Source organism: Chionomys nivalis, chromosome 1 (assembly GCF_950005125.1).
Source record: "Chionomys nivalis chromosome 1, mChiNiv1.1, whole genome shotgun sequence".
NCBI classification, from domain to species: domain Eukaryota; kingdom Metazoa; phylum Chordata; class Mammalia; order Rodentia; family Cricetidae; genus Chionomys; species Chionomys nivalis.
In genome coordinates this window covers 160,250,966-160,265,657 of record NC_080086.1, presented here as the reverse complement: position 1 = coordinate 160,265,657, position 14,692 = coordinate 160,250,966, and the positions used below count along the sequence as shown (strand labels likewise).

Here is a 14,692-nt window from a genome sequence, read left to right as displayed (position 1 = left end):
TAGATTAATTTTTAGGATAAGCTTCCCATTATTGAGTCTTAATATCTTTAAAGTAAGAGTGAAAGAGAATACACAACACACACACATACACACAGACAGAGACAGAGATATATAGAGAGAGGCAGAGAGAGAGAGAGAAATCATCTGTGTGTTCCTTGTCTTTTGTCCTGTACACCTAGACATAAAGAAGGCCATTAAAAGCTACAAGTTTTGGCCCTTTGTTCTTGCATCTCTAGAACTATATGCCAATTGACAACTAAACTTTGTCCAGTAGCCAGCTCTAATATTTTGTTATAGCAGAGATAAACAGACTAATTCATACTCTATGCTATTCAGAGAGTAAAGTTATTTTATTTGTCTGGCTCAAGAAGAGGTTCCTTCTGGCCAAGTGTCCCTTTTTCATGCGAGCTGAGCCAAATAGAAAGGCAGCCCTTGTTGTGGCTCCATGAGATCTTGGGTTTTACCTTACATTCTCTCTCCAGTGAAAGGTCACTAACTTGTGCATACACCAGATGAGGGAGGTCCTTGTGCTCACAGATAGGGGAACCAGGAATGTGAAAGTGCTGTCCTTTTAATGGGAGAAATGCATAACCTGCTTTCATCCTTAAAGGCTGGGAATGGAAGGGTTAAGAGCCTGGTGACATTTATACCCTGTGGCTGAGACCACACAGGGCCCTCACCCAGACCCTTGTTGTAAGAATGTCAACCTATAGAACCTATCATTATGGAAGGTATAACATGTATTCAACTTATAGAACCTTACTTTATAGAAGATGTCACATGTACTTTACAAAGACTTTCGATGTAGTCATGTCTTAAGCATCATTGTGTACATAGGACTGCGTTCTTTATCAGCAGAAAAAAATTTCACCAAATTGTGCATAAATTTTAATTTATTTTACCAAATAAAGTACGCCTAAAATAAACTACTTGGGGGATAGACTCCTGAAGTTTGAATCAACACCAGTTACTTACTTTTGTTGAAATGAACTACTTTCTTGCCTGCAGAGGAGTGGATGGGATAAGGTTTTGAAAATACTGAGTAGGTTGCTTCTATTAGTTTTAAAGTCATGCTAGGCTGTCAATGTTTTATTTAGAAGGCAATGTTTAAGTGAGAGAAGCCATGTTTTCTTTGGGCATATATTTCTTTACAGTTTAGCTGTCTTGTTAGCCAGAAACATGGTGTCAGTTTTAGAAAGTTCTTGGGTCATTCTATAATTATTTATTTAATTCTAGAATATATAAGATTAATGATATATGATTTAGATATATTGCATGTATGTAACTGGTGAAGGCAAAACTATTGTATCCTAAGATCTTGAATTCATTTTAGCACAATATATGTGAATGTTTCCCTCAAAATGAAGCATATTAATTTGGGAGAATTTTAGAGACAGAAAATGAAAATCATGATGAAAAATAATTTGCTTCAGGAGAAGGGATCTTTTCTTTTTCACTGAAACTAGGGCGGGAAATGGAGTTTGCCTTGATGAAACAGTTTCCAATGTATTTGAAGGGCAGAAGCTGCAATGTTCACACATGGCCACAAGGGGGAGAGAAAATCACTGTAGACAGCACAGACAGCACATACACAGGACCTATTCACGGTGGAAATTAAGTGATTCCCAATTTTTTGAGATACTACCATACTGATTTCCAGAGTGGTTGTACAATTTCGCATTCCCACCAACAATGTATGAGTGTTCCCCTTACTCTACATTCTCTCTGGCATAAGCTACCATTGGTGTTTTTGGTTTTAGCCATTCTGACAGTGTAAGATGGAATTTCAGACTTATTTTGATTTGCATTTCCCTGAAGGCTAACAATTTTGAATATTTCATTTAAGTGTCTTTCAGCCATTTGAGATTCTTCTGTTGAGAAGTCTCTGTTTAGATGTACACCCCATTTTTTAATTGGATTATTTGGAATTTTGATGTCTAATTTCCTGAGTTCTTTATATATTTTGGAGATCTGTCCTCTGTCTGTTGTGAGGTTGGTGAAGATCTTTTCCCATTCAGTAGGCTGCCTTTTTGTCTTATTGACTGTGTCCTTTACTTAACAGAGGCTTTTCAGTTTTAGGAGGTCCCATTTATTTATTGTTGCTTTCAGTGTCTGTGCTACTGGTGTGATATTTAGGAAATGGTCTCCTGTGCCTATATGTTAAACATACTTTCCATTTTCTCTTCTGTCAGGTCAGATTTATATTAAAGTCTCTAATCCATTTGGACTTGAGTGTAGTGCATGGGGATATATATGGATCTACTTGCATTCTGTTGCATGTTGACATCCAGTTATGCCAGCACAATTTGTTGAAAAGATTTTCATTTCTCCATTGTATAATTAGATTCTTTGTCAAAAATCAGGTGTTTATAGGTGTGTGGCTTAATATCTGGGTCTTTAACTCTATTCTATTTGTCAACCTATCTGTTTTATGCAAATACCAAGCTGTTTTCATTACTGTAGCTCTATAATACAGCTTGATGTCAGGGATGGTTATCTCTCTAGAAGTTCCTTTATTGTACAGGATTGCTTTGGCTATCCTGGGTATCTTATTTTTCACATGAAATTGAGTATTGTTCTTTCAAGGTCTGTGAAGAATTATTTTAGGATTCTTCTTTTTATTATTATTATTATTATTGAAAAAATTTCTGCCTCCTCCCCGTCTCTCATTTCCCTCCCCTCCCCCTAATCCTCTCCCCCTCCCCCCATTCCTTTCCCCCTCCCTCTCCAGTCCAAAGAGCAGTCAGGGTTCCCTGCCCTATGGGGAGACCAGGATCCTCCCCCCTCCACCCAGGTCTAGGAAGGTGAGCATCCAAACAGGCTAGGCTCCCACAAAACCAGTTCATGTAGTAGGATCAAAACCCAGTGCAGTTGTCTTTGGCTTCTCATCAGCCCTCATTGTCCGCCATGTTCAGAGAGTCTAGTTTTATTCCATGCTTTTTCAGTCCCAGTCCAGCTGGCCTTGGTGAGTTCCCAATATATCAGCCTCATTGTCTCAGTGGGTGGGTGAACCCCTCGTAGTCCTGACTTCCTTGCTCATGTTCTCCCTCCTTCTGTTCCTCATTTGGACCTTGGGAGCTCAGGCCGGTGCTCCAATGTGGGTCTCTGCCTCTATCTCCATTTATCGCCAGATGAAGTTTCGTCCAGATGGAACTCTACAGCCTTGTTTTAGGATTCTGATGGCGATTGTCTTTCACTTCTTTGGTTAGTTTTACTCCATGATATTTTATGTTATTTGTGGCTTTTGTGAAGGGTGATGTTTCTCTGATTTCTTTTTCAGTTTCTTTATCATTTGTATATAGGTGGACTACTGATTTTTTAAGTTGATCTTGTTTTTTTTTTTTGTTCTGTTTTTGGCTTTTTTATTTATTTATTTATTTTTATGTTATTTAATTAAAAATTTCTGCTTCCCCTCTTCCCATTTCCCTCCTGCTTCCCCCATCCCCCTCCCTCTCCAGTCCAAAGAGTAGTCAGGGTTCTCTGCCCTTTGGGAAATCCAAGGTCCTCCCCCTCCATCCAGTACTAGGAAGGTGAGCATCCAAACAGACTAGGCTCCCACAAAGTCAGTACATGCAGTAGGATCAAAACCCAGTGCCATTGTCCTTGGCTTCTCAGTCAGCCCTCCTTGTCAGCTACGTTCAAGGAGTCCAGTTTGATCACATGCTCCATCATCCAGCTGGCCTTGGTGAGCTCCCATTAGATCAGTCCCACTGTCTCAGCGGGTGGGTGCACCCCTTGTGGTCCTAACTTCCTTGATCATGTTCTCCCTCCTTCTGCTCTTCATTTGGCCCTCCACATTCAGTCCAGTGTTCTTTTTTTTTATTATTCTTTTTTAATTAAAATTTCCACCTGCTCCCCGTTTCCCATTTCCCTACCCTCCTCCCAAATATTGCCCCCTCCCCCCAGTCCCCTCCCCCTATCCCCACTCCTCTTCTCCTCCCCCCACACCATTCCCCCTCCCTCTCGATACTGAAGAGCAGACCAAATTCTCTGCCCTGCGGGAAGACGAAGGTCTTCTATCTATGTCCAGGAAGGTGAGCGTCTAAACAGGCTAAGCACCCACAAAGCCAGTTCATGTATTAGGATCGAAACCTAGTGCCATTGTTCTTGGCTTCTCATCAGCCTTCATTGTCCGCCATGCTGTGGGTCTCTTGTCTCTAGTTTTATCCATCGCCAGATGAAGGTTCTATGGTGATATGCAAGAAATTCATCAGAATGGCTATATGATAGGGCCATATCAGGCTCCCTCTCCTCAGCTGTCCAAGGATCTAGCTGGGGACAACTCCATGGACACCTGGGAACACCTCTAAAGTCAAGTCTCAAGGTCATGCTCAACCTCCTCAGCGATCAGGGAAACGCAAATCAAAACAACTTTGAGATACCATCTTATACCTGTCAGAATGGTTAGAATCAAAAACATCAATGATAGCCTTTGCTGGAGAGGATATGGAGTAAGAGGAACACTCATTCATTGCTGGTGGGAATGCAAACTTGTACAAACACTTTGGAAATCAGTGTGGTGGTTTCTCAGGAAATTCGGGATCAATCTACCCCAGAATCCAGCAATACCACTCTTGGGAATATACCCAAGAGATGCCCTATCGTACTACAAGAGCATTTGTTCAACTATGTTCATAGCAGCATTATTCATAATAGTCAGAACCCCAAAACAACCTAGATGCCCCTGTGGAATATATACTCATTAGAGTACCACTCAGTGGTAAAAAACAATGACATCTTGAATTTTTTCATGCAAATGGATGGAAATAGAAAACACTATCCTGAGTGAGATAACCCAGACCCAAAAAGATGAATATGGTATGTGCTCACTCATAAGTAGATTCTAGTCATAAATAAAAGACATTGAGCCTATAATATGAGATCCTAGAAAAGCTAAATACGAAGGTGAACCCAAAGAAAAACATACAGTTATCCTCCTGGATATTGGAATGAGACAAGATTGCCAGGCAAAAATTGGAAACTTGGATGTGGGGATGGGGTGGGGGTAAGGGAAAATGGGGAGAAAAAGTGAGAAGGGGAGGATGGGGAGAGCTTGGGGGAATAGGACGGTTGGGATGGAGGCAGGGTGGATATGGGAGTAGGGCAGTATATATCTTAATTAAGGGAAACATTTTAGAGTTGGTGAGAGATTTGACTTAAGTTGATCTTGTATTCTGCCCCATTAGTGAAGGTATATATCAGCTTTGAGAGTTTCCTGGTAGAGTTTTTGGGGTTACTTATTGTACTACAATGTCATCTCCAAATAAAGAAAGTTTGACTTCTTCCTTTCCAATCTGAATCCCCTTAATCTCCTTTTGTTGTCTTATTGCTCTAGCTAGAACTTCAAGAACTATGTTGAATAGATATGCAAAGTGACTGTGGAGTCACTTTGAGTTTTTCTCCATTTCAACTGGGAGTCAACCTGCCTCAAGACCCAGCAATACCACTTTTGGGAATATGCCCAAGGGAGGCTCAATCATATACTACAAAAACATTTGTTCAACTATGTTCATAGCAGAATTATTTGTAATAGCCAGAACTTGGAAATAACCTAGATATACCTCAACTGAAGAATGGATAAAGAAAATGTGGTACATTTACACAATGGAATACTACTCAGCAGAAAAAAACAATGACATCTTGAAATATGCATACAAATGGATGGAACTAGAAAAAAACATCCTGTGTGAGATAACCCAGACCCAGAAAGATGAACATGGTATGTACTCACTCATAAGTGGATACTAACTGTAAAGAAAAGGATAATCCATGACCCTAGAAAAGCTAACTAACAACCTGAAACCTAAGAGAAATGTATACAGATCCTTCTGGGAAGGAGAAATAGACAAGATCTCCTGACAAAATTTGGAGCATGAAGGTGGGGGGAGAAGGGAGGACAGAAGGGGAGGAAGAGGGGACAAGGGACGGGAGGAGAAGAACTTGAGGGTACAGGATAGTCAAGATAGAGAAAGGACAGAGACATAGAGTAAGGAAAGAGATATTTTGATTGAGGGAGCCATTATGGGGCTAGCAAGAAACCTTACACTAGAGATATTCACAGGAATCACAAGGATGACCCCAGCTAAGACCCTAAGCAAAAGTGGAGAGGGCACCCAAACTGGATTTGCCCTGTAGTCAGATTGATGACTATCTTAAATGTCACCAAAGAATCTTTATCCAGCAACTGATGGAAACGGGGGCAGAGACCCAAAGGGGAACACTGAGCTGAACTCCCAAAGTCCAGTTGAAGTGTGGGAGGAGTGAAAATATGAGCAAAGAGGTCAAGACCATGATGGGGACACCTACTGAAACAGCTTACCTGAGCTTATGGAAGCTCACCAACTTCCGCCAGACAGGGAAGGAACCAAGCTATATACTCTCTGAATGTGGGTGCCTTTTGTATGGCTGCAGTAGACTGTGGGGCAACTGGCAATGGCACCAGGATTTGTCCATGCTGTTTGTACTGGCTCTTTGGAAACCATTTTCTTTGGATGGATACCTTGCTCAACCTGAATATAGTAGGGAGGGCCTTGATCCTTCCTGGGAGCAATATGCCTTTCCCTCTCTGGGGAGTGGCAGGTGGGGTACGGAGGAAGGTGGAGGGAATGGGAGGAGGGGATGGTGTGGGAACTGGCAATGGTAAGTAAAATGAAAAAAGATAGCTTGTTTGATGATGGACTCTATAAAGTAATCCCACACTAGTTCAGACCTGAGTATAATAAAGGGTTCCTTATTTAGGGGTAGAATCACAGATCACAGTCCTCTGCATGAGTGAGGAACAGGAACAGAATCCAGCAGTAAAGAGAGAGTGCACACAAGTTTTAAGCTACATTTTTTTTTTTTTTTGGTTTTTCGAGACAGGGTTTCTCTGTGGTTTTGGAGCCTGTCCTGGAACTAGCTCTTGTAGACCAGGCTGGTCTCGAACTCACAGAGATCCACCTGCCTCTGCCTCCCAAGTGTTGGGATTAAAGGCGTGCGCCACCACCGCCCGGCCTTTAAGCTACATTTATAGTATGAGAGATCATGTCCAAGTGGGCTTGTATCTTAAAAGCTATTGGTTGAAGGAGTTCCCACAGCACTACCCCCTTTTGTCTTAGATGTGCTATTCTACCACAATTAAAACATTTGGCATTTTGATGTCTCCTCAAACTTTGAAAATTGTTTCTTTTTCCCAAGACTCAGTTTTATAGCTAAATGTCTCAACATTCATTGTATGCAGAATCTATTCATTCATTGGCACTGATCTAACCTTTAAAGGTTTAGATTTTGCATTCTAAGTTGGCATTTTCAAAAGGCAGAGATTCAATAAGTACTCCTCTAACTTCTACGTCTGTTACTCCTATTTGTATAGCCTTAGTTAATTTTTATAAAAAGTCACTAAAGGTTTCTCTTTGGCCTTGTTTATTTAGCCCTAATATATCATTCAATTCATGGTCTTGGTTCTTGAATCCTGTAAATGCTTGCAATTATGGCTGCTGTGTGGCATAGGGACAATATGTGTTCATTGTAAAGAGTTTGACCCTGTGGGTCAGCATAATTGCCCCCACCAAGAGTTGGATCTTGGAAAGTCTCAAATCCTTTTGCTTTTCCCTGTTTTTCTAATTTTTTTCTTCTTTTCACTAGTAGCATTTCCACAGCAGTTTCAGCCCATCTTCCCGGACCACTGAAACTAATTGAAGCTAAGAATGTAGGGTAGCCTTATTGTTGGAAGCCCAAGTCTTTACTATCTCCCTATGCCATAAGATACTACTACTTGCTTAATTTCTTTAAGATTGTTCATACCTATAAATTTTCGTCTACATGCTTTGGAATCTTTTGGGCATTTAGAACTTGGTACTTTTTCAGAGGTGATTACAGGGTAGGAAACTAATACCCTGGGTAAGTCATCTCTAACTTTGACATGTACTGGCGATGTTAAGCCTGTCCTTGTACCTTCTCTCCCTGCTTATCAGCTCCAATAATTTCTTATATCATTTCAAGTCTTTTGACTACTGTCTTTGGTAAAGCCTGAATCTCTTGGCTTGTATATATTCCTAGTGATCTCATTGCCACACCTAGCCTCTAATTCTCATTCTGCACATGCTATTACAAGGTATTAGATTTTTCTGTTAAAAATAACGTCTCATCCTTGGACATTATTTGGATAGTGTGCAGATTGACTTCCTGGGGATATACACTATCTGCTAACCTATCATAACTTTTTAACAGATTTTGATTGTCAAATTCAATAGTATGAAATCTTTCAGATAATTTCCCAGTACCATTTGACAAGGATTGAATTTTGTCTGTCAAATTAAAGTTACCCTTTACAGTTAGCTTTTTAATTTTGTCAGTATTAATCCTGTCAGTTAGATGCTCATTTTTAGTCTGTAAGGTCTATTATCATCTCTAAAAGTGCCTGATTCTTTGCTCTGCTATCAAACCATTTTCTTCGGGATACAATATGAAAAACAAAGCTAAGTTCAATATCCAGTAAATGGATGTATCAGAAAAACCATATAAGCCTTGCAGAATGCAACCTATATTATAAGCAAAAATGTTATTAAATTCTTGAATGGTAATATTATCTGCAATTGTATAAGTTTCAAATTTATTAATTCACTTACCTCTGTTAGGGGATTCGAGTAAATTGCTGTAGGTGTAATAATCTTTATTGATCAGCAGGTGTTGCAGTTGCAACTGAGTGGTGGAAAGACACACCCAGCTGTGTGAACAGTCCCATGCTGCTTTTGTTCTGAGAGTTAAATACTGCCAAATATGCTTGCTTGACAATTAAGAGCCATTAAATCAATTCCACACACAGAAAGGGTTTTTTTTTTTTTTTTTGACTAGAATATCAAGGATCCCAAAGCTTGCAAGCAGGGAACACAAACTGGAAGCTGTGCAAGGTGGAGTAGGGAGGCAGGTGCATACCTGGGAAATTACCAAGTCACCTTTCAGTAGCTCTGCTGCAGTGGGGTTTTGGCAAAAACAAACAAACAAACAAAACAAACAAACAAACAAAAAAACTGCTTAGTAGGTGAAGTCAAGCCAGGTTGGTACGGTGGGAGACCTCTGGGCAGTGGACTTTTGGGTCTTTTGGACCTATCCTGGTAGGCATGGAATTGGGATTTATGTGGGCACAAGATGATGATGAATGCTATAAAGTAATCCCACACTACCTTAGAACTGAGCATAATAAAGGGTTCTTTATTCAGAGGTAGACTCACAGATCAGAGTCCTCTGCTTGAACGAGGAAGAGGAACTGAATCCTGCAGTGGAGAGTGAGCACATGCAAGATTTACTGCTGCATATGTAGTATAAGGGACAACACCAAAGTGGGCTGGTATCATAAAGGCTATGTTCTAAAAGAGTTCCCATAGCATATATCTTCTTTTTTTAAAAACAAATTAAGTGATTCCTCTTAGCTGTTTTTTGTATCTCATTTTAGCAGTATTTTCCAGCAGAAGGCTATTTGGTGGTTCACCTAATGAGACAACATACCAGTGTTCTGGTTTTCTGATAGTAATTGTCCATTTTCTTAACAAGTTACTGACTGTATCACATTCACTAAAAGATGAAGAGGTAGAACTTCTTCACAATTATTAGTATTTACTTCTCAAAAATGTGTTAGGGTGACCTCTTTTCTCAAAATGCATTCATCTTGCTAGGATTGTAGTTTGTTTTCATGCTCTGGATATCATACCGTATATGAAGGTTGTGGTTCTCTCATCCAATACAGTAATCATGGATTTGGAATATCTCTAAGAAAATGAAAGTCTTGAACTTAAGACCAACTTTCTCTATGGCATCACTAAGCCCTTATTTTTGGAGATTTTAAACTAGTGTAGGTAGGACAGGATGTAGATCATACCCTAAGTCAGAGGTTTTCAACTTTTGGGTCATGACCTCTTGGTAATTGAACAAACCTTTCAAAACGGTCACCTAAGACCATGGGAAAAGACAGATATTTACATGACAATTCATAACTAGAAAATTTACAATCATATAGTAGCACTAAAAATAATGTTTTGGCTTAAGGTCACCACAACATGAGGAACTGTATTAAATGTTGCAGCATTAGGGAGGTTGAGAACCACTGACCTAAGGTATGTATGCTGATGGGATAGTATTAACTTGCTGTCAGATTTGCCATGGCCCAAGGTTCTGCCTTCATTAGACCCTACTCAGATTCCAGATTGCAGATTCTGGATTCAAGCAGAAAACTATTACTAGATAATAAAGGTCATTCAACCAAGGTACATGTACCTTAAGTTGCTGGTTCTCAACCTCCCTAATTCTGTTTGTTCCTTTAGAAAACAAGCAGGCATTTAATGAAGAAAAAAAGTGACTCAAAAACAAAAAAATAAATAAATAAATAAGATGAAAACATAAAAACCAAAAAAAAAAAAAAAACAAGCAAACAAAGAGCCAAAGAAAAAGCACAAGAAACACAAATAGATGCAGAGACATGTAAATTAGTATGAATAGAAACCTCAAAAAAAAAAAAACAGAAACCATAAGCAAGGACCTGTAGGGGAATTGGGGGAAAAGGTCAGGCAGAGTCCTGTGAGACAACAAACAACCAAACCTCCAAAAATATCCTTGAGTTCATTTTGTGTCGGGAATATAGTGCTGGGCAAGGGACCTGGCCTTAAGAATGGTTTGCAAATCCAGTGAGACTCTCTGGAGAAAACTAATTTTTAATTTGTGAGTATTATCACAAATTGGAGATAGCTTCTGGATTAGGTATGGGGCTTGGGACCACTCCTCATCTCAGCACTGGGGACTCCTTGGGCCCCAAACCTGTGTAGGTTCTGTGCATAGTGCCACAACCTCTGTGAGTTTATATGTGCATTGATCCTGTGGTGGTTAGAAGACCTTTCATTCTTTGGTGGTCTCTGTCCTCTCTGGCTCTTGCACTCCAATTGTGGTTCTGATTTCCCTGTTATTAGGCAATTCAATTTAGATAGCCTTCACATATGTATATGTTTCAGGAAGCTTCTATTGCATTAAGTTTCCATACAACCCGTCAAATGGCCATTAGTTTCAGCTGTTCCTCCCCATATCCCCTCCATGACCTCTCCTTCCCCCTCCCATTGGATTCTCCTGTACTAGCCTCCTCATCCATCTATTGTATTTCCCTTTCCTGGGGTGATCTAGCCATCCCTCTAGTCCCTTATTCTGTGCCTAACCTCTGTGCTTTTATGGATTATAAACTGCTTACAGAAGACTTAACAGATAGCCTTCACATATAAGTGAATACATACTATATTTGTCCTTTGGAATCTGGGGTATTTCACTTAGGAATGATTTTTTTTCTAACTCCATCCATCTATCTGCAAAATTCATGATGTCACTATTTTAACAGCTGAGTAATGTTCATTGTGTACATATACCACATTTTCTTTATCTATTCTTAGTGAGAAACACTGACACTGTTTCCGGGTTCTAGCTATTATGAATAGAGCAGCAATAAATAAGATTGAGTCAGTGTTTCTGTAGTAGGATGAAGCTTCCTTTGGGTATATGCCCAAGAGTGGTATAGCTGGGTCTTGAGGTAGATCAATTCTCAGCTTCCTCAGGAACCACCACACTGATTTCTAGTGTGGTTGTACAAGTTTGTACTCCCATCAAGAATGGAGGAGTGCCGGGCGGTGGTGGCACACGCCTTTAATCCCAGCACTTGGGAGGCAGAGGCAGGCGGATCTCTGTGAGTTTGAGGCCAGCCTCGTCTACAAGAGCTAGTTCCAGGACAGGCTGCAAAACCACAGAGAAACCCTGTCTCAAAAAACCAAAAAAAAAAAAAAAGAATGGAGGAGTGCTCCCCTTACTCTACGTCCTCACCAGCGTGAGCTGTAATTTGTTTTATTGATCCTGGTTATTCTGTTCTTCATATATTTTTTATTAGTCCTTGTGACAGCTCTTCTTGGTTGCAAATTTGTCTACATTTGGAATTAACAAAAGACAAATGACTAGACATACCTGTGAAGGATTTTTTTTAATGAAGTCAATTGAAGTGGAAGGACCTACTTGTAATCTGGATATTTAAAGTGGGGAAATAAACTCAACCCAGATCTATTGAGCTAGGAAGATCTACCTTCAATCTGGACCACACCTTCTGCTGGCAGCCTACATTACGGACATAGAAGAAGAAAGCCCTTCCTAGCAAGTCCATCTCCTCATTTGTGGTTCTGCCTCTTTCCTGGGCTCATTGACTGCATTGGTCCAGAAGGATGGAGGGAGCAGAAGTGGGGAACAGGGTTGGGACAACTGTGTGCGTGACAGAGACAGCCCTCTGGAGACAGACTTTGGTGAATCAGCTCAACTTTATTCCAGGGTATAAGAAATGTATAGAATTGGGAAGCCTGGGGACAAACCCTAATTTGCATTAAGTGGCACACTTCTATCACAAGGCTTCCTATGAGGCAGTGGGGTCCTATAGCAGAGCTCCTAGCACAAGTCTGCTAGCAGGAATCTGTGCCAGGGTTCAGGCTAATGATGAGTCAAGCATCTGGATTAGATACAACTTTCAGATGACGTTAGTCCTCCAGGCCTAGAAACATTCTACCAGGGCAAATAGAGGGATTTTTTTTTTCTGGGTAGGGAGGGAGTTTCCACATCGTCACACTTTTGGGAAAAGCTGAAAAGCCCCTAGAGACTGCAACCTTGACCAGCCAGCAGGGCCATCCAACACTCACTGGCATTAGACCTTCTTTGAAGCTACAGAATATACTGAAGATCACCTGGGGCATTCATCCTTGTGGACTGAAAGCAGTTATTGGATTCTTGAAACTTATGTTCATAGGCAGCCATTGTTGGGTTACATGGACTAAATTTTGTAACTCATTCTAACAAATCCCCTTTCTATATATACATGCTCATTCTGCTAGTTCAGTTCCTCTAGAGAAACCTGACTAAGACAGTCCTCCTTCAGAATTGTCATTGGAAAACACCTTTTCCCCCACTCTGTACCTGCTGCTTTGAAAGGACAATAAAGTCAAGCAGTGTTCAGAAATTTGTTGGAAACCATAAAACTATAGAGGTCCCACTGAGAGACTTCTTAAATGGAGCTAGGCCAGTTGCCCCTCTGGGTTGGCAGCTTGTAGGATCCTTGTGCTCAGAGTATGCAGTGTGTTATTTTACGTGATTGCTGAGGGGCTTCACCTCAGAGTGAGCTCTTTATTCCTCAGGGTGAAGAGCTTCCTTTCTCCATCTGTCTGCAGTGCTTCTCACTTGGGTTTGTCCCATAGACTGGGGATTGATAGACTTTACAGTTTTACTTCTAACCATCCCCAAAATCCTGTATTTCTCAGTTTACCCCAACATGGGAAAGTGATGTTCTCTTCTTTCATCAAATGTAGGTATATAGAGATGTGGCTTCTGCTTTCCAAGGGATCCAATAAACATCTTTTGTTTTCTGTAGGCACTAGGCAGCAGCAGAACACTCATACACACACACACACACACACACACACACACACACGGAATTGGAAAAGCCATGCTCACAATGAAGCCTGAATTCAGAGGCTAGACACAGGGAATTACTGCCCCACTGAAGCTTTACTCTGGAAGAGTGAAAGTGATATTTTTTTTTTCCTGGACTGTGATAGATAGGATAGTCCTTCAAAGACAGAGTAGGAACAGGCATCCGCACTCCACTTCTGATCTTCCCTCCAATTGCAGATTGTTTAGAGTATGCTAGTTCAGGGAATACCCACAGCCAACCTGCTTCATGACAGGCTCATATCTGGTGGGGGTGGGTTAGCAAGCACAGCAGTGAAATAGAGAGACATGGTCTCTGCTTTGACAAAGTCTCCATGGAGTGGGAGACATTACCTAAGTCATTACCTAGGGGATGATTGTCATACAAGGAAAACACAGATTGCATCAAAGCATGAGGACATGGCCAGAGAAAATGATCTTTAGTTTAGGAACTGAAGAAGGAGAAGATAGCAGATGAGTAGATGGACGGATTGCTGAAAGAGGAGACCTTAAAGCCAACAACATATTAATACAACTTAATACACAGAGGTCTCTTCTTTCAATCCATATCAGCTTCATGTGAATTAGAAAAGACCTCTCTTTTGCTCTAAGTGACTAGACACCCCATCATGATACTATAATGTGGGTCCCAAGATGGTGCATCTTTCCTTACATGGCAAGGTTTTATTAAAGCAACACTAAACCATATGGATTATTTTTTTACTGATATTTAAATAACAGATAAAATATAAGTTGAAATTATTTGCATTTCTAAAAGATTATAGGCCATTTATGTTTGCTGTCTGATTAAAGATACATGAATACCTAATGGAAAATTGTTCCCCTTTCTTATGATAAATATAAAATCATGCATGCATTATGATTCTTCATCTTTTAAAAAATAATTTCAGTAGAACATGTGCTTTGTTGGTTTGTTCATTTTCATTCTACCATAGAGGAAGCCTAGAAACCAGAGGAGTCTCTACTCTTTAATCAAGTACAAGTCACTAGATGCAAAAAAGATACAGAAGCAGTGAACAGTATAGAGATAAGAAAGATGATGTCCATAAAGGACATGGTTATCATTTCTAGAAGAAAGGGAGAGATGAGACTCAAGTCTTGAAATACATGCAGTGCTCAAATCAAGGAAAACTTCATCCACTTTTTTATTATATATAAAGATAGAACAAAAAGTTGAGTGGACAGGTAGGTGGGGAGGACCCGGGAG

The 14,692-nt window shown here is 40.3% G+C and overlaps 1 protein-coding gene across 1 annotated transcript in view; it reads right to left on the bottom strand.

The window, feature by feature from the left end:
- Positions 1 to 14,692, bottom strand: part of LOC130876383 (TRPM8 channel-associated factor 2-like) — a 55,137-nt gene that overhangs the window by 22,233 nt on the left and 18,212 nt on the right. The window lies entirely within an intron of this gene.